The following is a 7500-nucleotide window of genomic DNA, read 5'->3' on the forward strand; positions in this document are numbered from 1 at the left end:
CTCTCTCTCTCTCTCTCTCTCTCTCTCATTATTTGTTTCTATTAATTTGTATATTATGAAAAAAGTTTGTTATTTTTCAGTTTTTTTTTCAATTTAGATTTCCTGTTGTTTTGAAAATTGAAGTTACTAGAATTTTTGCATATAGGTCATTCTCTCTCTCTCTTTCTCTCTCTCTCTCTCTCTCTCTCTCTCTCTCTCTCTCTCTCTCTCTCTCTCTCTCTCTCTCTCTCTCTCTCTCTCTCTCTCTCTTTAATTTTGTCATGTATTATGTTTTTTTTTCTTCGTTCCTTTCTTTCTTTCTTAATTTATTATTATTTTTTAATCTTTCTTATAGTTTTCCTCGTCCTCCTCCATCTTCACATTTCTCTGTCGTTCTTATTAACCTTGTTTTTCTCCTTTTTTTTTTCTTTTGACACTTTTATTACTTTTCTTCCGTTTCTACTCACTCCCCTTTTCGCTTCTCTTATTCCTCCTGTTTTCACTCATTTTTTTTTTAATCTCGTAATTCCTCCTCTACATTTGTTTTCCATTCTTTATTATTTATCTTTTTCTCTTCGTTAGTTTTTATATATAATTTCTTTTCCGTTTTTTTTTTCTCTTATTTTTTTTCTTTTTTCTTTCATTTTCGTTCCTTCGTTCCTTTCATCCTTCACACATTTTTCGTCTCCTTCAGTTGGCTCCGACCAGCTCTCTTCTTTTATTTCCTTCCTTCCACCTTCGCTCCTTCCATTCATCATATTTTCGAATTATTATTTTCTTTTTTTCTTCTCATTTATCTGCCTTTTTTTTTCTCTCTCTCTCGGCTGGTTTGTTCTTGTCTTATTTTTCCTTTTTTCTTTTTTTTCTTTATTCTTCACCATTTCTCTTCTTCCTTACTTTCTTTTTTATAACTTTCTCCTTTCATTCTTTTTTTTATTTTCTTTGTAATTTTTCTTCTTCCCTCTTGCTCTCACTCCGTTTTATTTTTTCTTCCCTCCTTTCTTTCATTCTTTCTTTCTTTTCTTTTCTTTCTTTCTTTTTTTACTCTCCTCCCTTTCATCTCCCATCATTTTTTTTTCACTTTTACTTTTCTCTATAAGTATATCCCTTTCTCCCAACATTAATTTTACTTTCTTTTTCCGTTTTTCCTTTCAGTCCTCCTCCTCCCTCCCTCACTCATTCCCTCCCTCCCTCCCTCCCTCACTCACTCACTCATTATCTACCATATTTCATCCTTCATTCTCTTATCTCATTTTTTGTCCCTTCATTCTTATTACTTCTCAAAAATATAGTTTACAAATAACTCTTTAAAGAAATAAAGAGAGAGAGAGAGAGAGAGAGAGAGAGAGAGAGAGAGAGAGAGAGAGAGAGAGAGAAAGCCAATAAAATAAACAATATCGCGTTTCCTATTTATAGATTTGATTATTTTATTAATTTGATTCATCAGTGTCATTCAGCCGCTTGGTTTCAGAGTCAAAGCTGGTGGGCATTTTTTTTTTTTTCATTCATTTGTTTTAGTATTTTTTTTTTTTTTCTCGTTTTTTTTTCCAGGCGTATTGTTTTCGAGGTTATGAACACACACGGACTCAAAAAAGAATAAATATATATGCACAAAGATTTTCGTTTTAATCTGACACGTGAATGTCAATATACGTACACGAGAGAGAGAGAGAGAGAGAGAGAGAGAGAGAGAGAGAGAGAGCGTTTATATTAGTTCTTAAAAACATCATAACAACAATGCTATCACGAAGACTGACTTGTGTAAACTTTTTTTTTTTCATACTTTATTTATTTTTTCTTTTTCTTTTATATATTTTCTCGTAGTTTTTAGTTCCACAAATCGCTCTCCGACTGACTGACTGACGGACTTTCTAGCTGGTTGGTTGGTTGCAGTTCTGTCCTCCTCCCAGTCCCCACCACCCCGCCCTCCCTTGAAGGAAAAAAGGCGAAAGATGAAAGAAAAAACGAAAAAAGTAAACATTTGGACAATCCTGTAATACAAGTTTTAATTACTGAAGTTTTTTATGATATGCTATAATAACCGCACTTTTATGCAACCAGAGAGAGAGAGAGAGAGAGAGAGAGAGTTACGCATTGTGATTTTCCTTTTTTTTTTCTTTACGTGCGCGCTTTGATTTGAAGAAAACGTTGTATTTTTCAGACTCGAACTTACGTTATCATGTGGAGAGAGAGAGAGAGAGAGAGAGAGATTTTGTTCGACAAGCGCATAAGCTAAATACAAGTAGTAGTAGTAGTAGTAGTAGTAGTAGTAGTAGTAGTAGTACGGTGATAGTAATAATGAAAATGCAATCACCACCGTTTGTCACCATCATCACCATCTTTCCTTCTTTCTTCATATCCTAGTGACTAGTCCTTGCCATCCTTCATCTTCCATACCCCTCTCTCTCTCTCTCTCTCTCTCTCTCTCTCTCTCTCTCTCTCTCTCTCTCTCTCTCTCTCTCTCATTACCACCATCTATTCCGCAGAGCAGGTGGAGGAGGGAGGGAAGGGTAAGGAGAGGGAAATTAAAGGGAAGGAAGTAAGGCAGCGGAAAGGGAAAGGGAAAGGCAGGAGGGAACAGTGTGATTGGGGAGGAAGAAGGAAGGAATGACCAATAGGAACACGCTGACTAACAAACATATCTATTTATAAAAGTGAGTAAACTTAACGGAGTAATATAAAAAAATAAAGAAAATACTTATGCCACTATTTTTACACGTCTAAGAAAAATGGGTGGAGAGGAGAGGAGGAGGAGGAGGAGGAGGAGGAGGAGGAGGAAATATATAAAAAAAAAAAAAAGAAATAGAGTATATCAGTGAATGGGAGTGAGAGAATGAATGAGAAGGGGGATGGAGGGAGGTAGGAGTAGTGGAGTGGGGGAGGAAGGGGAGGGAGAGGTGATTGAAGATGGGAGAGGAGGAGGAGGTTGGTTGGTAAGGCGGGTAGGGAGGAAGAGAGGCAGGGGGAGAGAGATACGAGTTTTGGGAGTAGGTGAGAGAGAGAGAGAGAGAGAGAGAGAGAGAGAGAGAGAGAGAGAGAGAGAGAGAGAGAGAGAGAGAGTACAACTTTCTGCCTTGGATTGTTCAGTCGAGATCATTTTCAAAAGTATAAGCCGCATTTCTTTTTTCATTTAACTCTTCCAAACACACACACACACACACACACACACACACACACACACACACACACACACACTTCAGTACACCATTAGTAAAACAACAACAACAACAACACCATCACCACCACAACAACTTCCACAACGATTTACGAATAGACTAGTTGCAATTTTGCTTCGCGTGGGTTCTGTCCAAATAACTGTTTCCATTTAACCCTGCACAACTACACCACAACCACCACTGTTGCCATCATCCTCGCTGTCAACACTGCCACCACTACCACCGCCACCACCACCACAACAACAGATAACCAACATTGATTACAGAGAGAGAGAGAGAGAGAGAGAGAGAGAGAGAGAGAGAGAGAGAGAGAGAGAGAGAGAGTAATCATGAAAGTTACATTGCTAGTAAACGGGAAAGAAAAAAAAAGGAAAACTGCAAAATAAAAAGAAGACCCAGAAATGTTAAGATCTGAATCATCAAAAGGAAATATGCAAATACAAAACTTCAATTCAATATTGTGATTTTAATATAGTGGAAATTCTACTAATTTATGAAGTAACACATCAACATTGTGATCAGGCAGATTTAGTTGAAAAAAAAAAAAATAAGTGATCAGATACGTCGATGACAAAAGTAAGCTGTAATAACATGGTTGTAATTTCTTAAGTTTATTGATGGTAAACAATTTTCTAAAGTAATGTAGATATTAATTTGGTAATTGTCGAGTCATTTGTATATAGTAGTAGTAGTAATAGTGACCTTGGATATCTGTAATAATGATGCGATGAATGGTCAAAAGCAATGATTAGTGGTAAGCATATAATAGCCGTGTTCGAAGCTTTGAGCCACTTGACACAAAGTTTTGCCCGAGATCAATGGGCGTAATGAAGATGGCATGAATAGTAATAGTCTTAGCAATGAAGAGGATATCTGAAGTGATGATAGTAGTGAGCAGCTGCGTCTGGTTGCTAGGTAAGGGTAGTGGTAACACGATAGGAACAAGTAAGAGGTCGGTAACAAGGCAGACGTGACAAGTGTGAACGGGCGCTTGGCTGGGCAACGACTGGGGATGAGTAGAAAAAAAAAGTAAGAAAGAAAAAAAAAAAAGATATTTGAAGTGATGCTGAGAGAGAGAGAGAGAGAGAGAGAGAGAGAGAGAGAGAGAGAGAGATGATGTAATTGTGAAGTTCAGATATGTAGTTCTTGTAACAGTACAAGTTGCTAGAAAGCATTTGAAGGGCAAAGTGGATAACAGTAAGAAGTTTTGGATTATGACGATGATGGTAGTAGTAGTAGTAGTATGGTGGTGGTGGTGGTGGTGGTGGCGGCGGCGGCGGAGGGAGGCAACGCGTTGTTGTTGGTGGTGGTGGTCGCGCTGGCCTGCTGCTGGCTGGATGGCTGGTTGGGTCGGCTAACAGCAGCTGCACACAGCGAGACTCGGCCGGCTTTTATCCTCGTCACCACGGCCGCCCTGGTTCCACCATCACCGCCCTGACGGCTCCGGCCAGCCGTCCCTCTCGTTCGTGCGATATCTACTCCTTTCTGGACCATCGAAAGCGTTTTTAATTTATGAAAGATGTGCGTGAATCGGCTGTGGTGGTCTGGCTTTGGCATCGATCACGTCTTTCCTCCGCCGGCTGTGGAAAACCCTCCAGCCGTGCTAAGCGCTGCCGTCCGCCGCCCACACTTTCATACCTTGCCACTCACCCAACTCGTTCCTTACCGTCTGTATCGCTAATAACCACGATAAAGTCTACTATATGTCACATTTACTTTGTGGGTACATTCCGGGATAATGAAGCTAGGATGGGTAGTGGCGTAAGATGCTGCGTGTAGCATGAATCCTACGCCTGCCAGGGTTGGCTGTGATGCGGCCGGCTGCACCCTGCTGCCACCTGGCGGCTGAAGCATCACCGACTAACATCCTGATTAATCACTTTTCAACGGTGTTTTCTTCCCTCTGGTGTACTATCATGAGTGCAAGGAGCCACGGAGGAGGTCTCCGGGAGATCAGACTGTGACTGAGGGCTACTCAGAAGCCCGTGAGAGTAACAGGGAGAGAGAAATATGGAATAAAAAAGGGCTGTGTTGGGTGGGAGCACGACCCCGCCACAGTCCCTTGTTCGGCGCGCCACACACTCGAGTCGCGCGGCTTGGTGCAGCGCTCAGCGGCTTCCCTCACACTTTTCACCCCTAAAATCGAGGGTTCAGTGCCGAAAATGTGCCTCAAACGTCGCGCAAGACCTGGAGCAAGATGTAGTGTGTGATGTGAGTGGTGAATGACGACCTAAAAGTGAGAAATAGATGGTGAATTCGAGGTGATAGTTGGGACGGGCTGTGGCGAGATCGGTTACTCGCGCCAGGAGACTGTCGCCCACTTTTTGCAGTGTAACTGGAAATTGTGTTCCTAGCTATGGTGTACCGCCTTCCTGAGGCCTGAGTGTACCCTGCAGGCGGAGAGTGACGAGGGAAGGTGGCTCCTTAGTGGTGGCATTGGTGTAGGAGTGGTGGTGAAGGCACCGCAGTGGTGGTGGTGGTGGTGGTGGTGGTGACGCTCGGCTACTCTCGCCGGGCCAGAGGTGCTGTTGGTCGATACTGCCGGCCGCTGTTCCCTCACAACACACCCACTTATTTTATCCACCACGCCGCCCGTACGCCCTCTCCTCCACGCCCACGGCCACCACACAGGTTCCCCCCAACAGGAGCGCCCGCCACCGCGCGGCCCTGGAGACCCTCACACCATACAAAAAGGTAAATGAGCACACTTGTCCTGCGGGGTTGCGGGCGTGCTCCTGGGCTGGGGCCGGGCTGGACCTCTTGCATGAAGGGTTTAGGGTGGTTTGGCGTGACTGTTTTGCGGGCGGGGTGGGCGTGAGGGCGTGCAGCAGCTGTCAGGCCTGTTGGGCAGCCGGGGTCGGCCTGCAGCCCTTCACAGTCCCTGCCCGCACCCCACGCCCCTGTTCACTTCGGGCTGGATTGGCGTTATGTAGGGGCGTTGTGGGCGTGGTGTGGGCGGCGTGGGCGGATGGGGGGTAGGGGGGGTCACATCAGCTGATACCAGCATCACCCACCCCAGTTTTTGCATGGCGGGCCGGGTGGCGGCGGTCAGGCGGGGAGGCGGGCGCTTGGCTGGCCGGGCGGGCGCTCAGCCGGGGAGGACCCTTGCCGCCGCCGCCACGTAGCTCACTCCAACAACATTTTTTCCCCCAAATTTCCACTTTATTTCACGTAAGACGCCCGTATGGAGGCCGACGTGATCCAGGCCCACGTGTAAGCGGTCAGCGGCCCCCATGAGGCGAGGCCCCCCGACGAGGGCCACAAGCACGGCTGCAATATGCATTACTTGTCAATTATTTACTTGCCATGTCAGGCTTCCCTTACGCACGTGACAGCCTGTAAACAATGCCGGCGTGGCCTCACCTCCTCCTCCCCTCCACCTCCTCCTCCACAACGTTTCTCCATCACTCGCCTCTTTACTGACCAACTTTAGTCTTGAATAGAGAATAAATACTTTGGGGAGGACGGGCGGTGGTGATGGTGGTGGTGAATGGCGGCGGCGGCGGTGGTGGTGGTGATGGTGGTGGCGGTGGTGGAGCGGCTTACGCCCTTCTCGTCGCGTAGCCGAATGGTAATTGTTGATTATTAAAAGGATTGGTCGAGGCGCTCTGGCCAAAACTACCAACACCACGTGCTTCGGTCCGCGTGTGTGTGTGTCCCTCTCCTCACTGCACCTTGACCCATCCCTCAACGTTTTCGGGTAGTGATGGCGATAGTGTTACGTGTGTGTGTTTGTGCCTGTGAGAGAGGGAGGGGGCGCTAGTCAACCTTTGTTTGTTCTGGGGTGGTGGTGGAGTGGTGGGGATGTGGGCGCGGTGGGGGTGTGATGACGCTCCCCATCTCCCCCAGACGCCCACCCGCCCGCCGCCTGGCTGCCGCCTCACCACCGCCACCACCACCCCAACTCAACTCAGCCCCCACGTCCTCCATTCCCCCGCCATTTGTAGGTGGCTGGTGCAGTCTCTCTCTCTCTCTCTCTCTCTCTCTCTCTCTCTCTCTCTCTCTCTCTCTCTCTCTCTCTCTCTCTCTCTCTCTCTCCACAAACTCTTAGCTATCTCCACCACCACTGTCAGAACCTTCTTCACCACTCAACACCAACTCTCCACCTTTTACTTCGCCTCCAATCCACGCTCTGCCCTTGGCCGCCATCACCACCACTACCACGTTCGTAACTTGTAGTGGTGGTGGTACGTTTCGTTCCAGCTGGTGGTGGTGTGGTGGTGGTAGGAATATATCGGGGAAGGATGCATGTGGTAGTGGTGGTGGGTTCAAGTTTTGGGTGTTGGATGTGTGGTAACGGTTTGGGAATGGTGATGGTGGTGGTGGTGATGCATTGCGTAGTGGT

The 7500-nt window shown here is 46.0% G+C and overlaps 1 protein-coding gene across 4 annotated transcripts in view; it reads left to right on the top strand.

Annotated features, from left to right (window-relative positions):
* The first annotated feature begins 4228 nt into the window (after positions 1-4228).
* Positions 4229-7500, top strand: part of LOC123517898 (trithorax group protein osa-like) — a 68124-nt gene continuing 64852 nt past the window's right edge. For all 4 annotated transcript variants that reach the window (XM_045278352.1, XM_045278354.1, XM_045278353.1 and 1 more), the window contains exon 1: positions 4229-5849. The gene's annotated coding sequence lies outside the window, so the exon portion shown is untranslated. The remainder of the gene's footprint in view (positions 5850-7500) is intronic.

The sequence above is a fragment of the Portunus trituberculatus genome, chromosome 43 (assembly GCF_017591435.1).
Source record: "Portunus trituberculatus isolate SZX2019 chromosome 43, ASM1759143v1, whole genome shotgun sequence".
Taxonomy (NCBI): Eukaryota; Metazoa; Arthropoda; class Malacostraca; order Decapoda; family Portunidae; genus Portunus; species Portunus trituberculatus.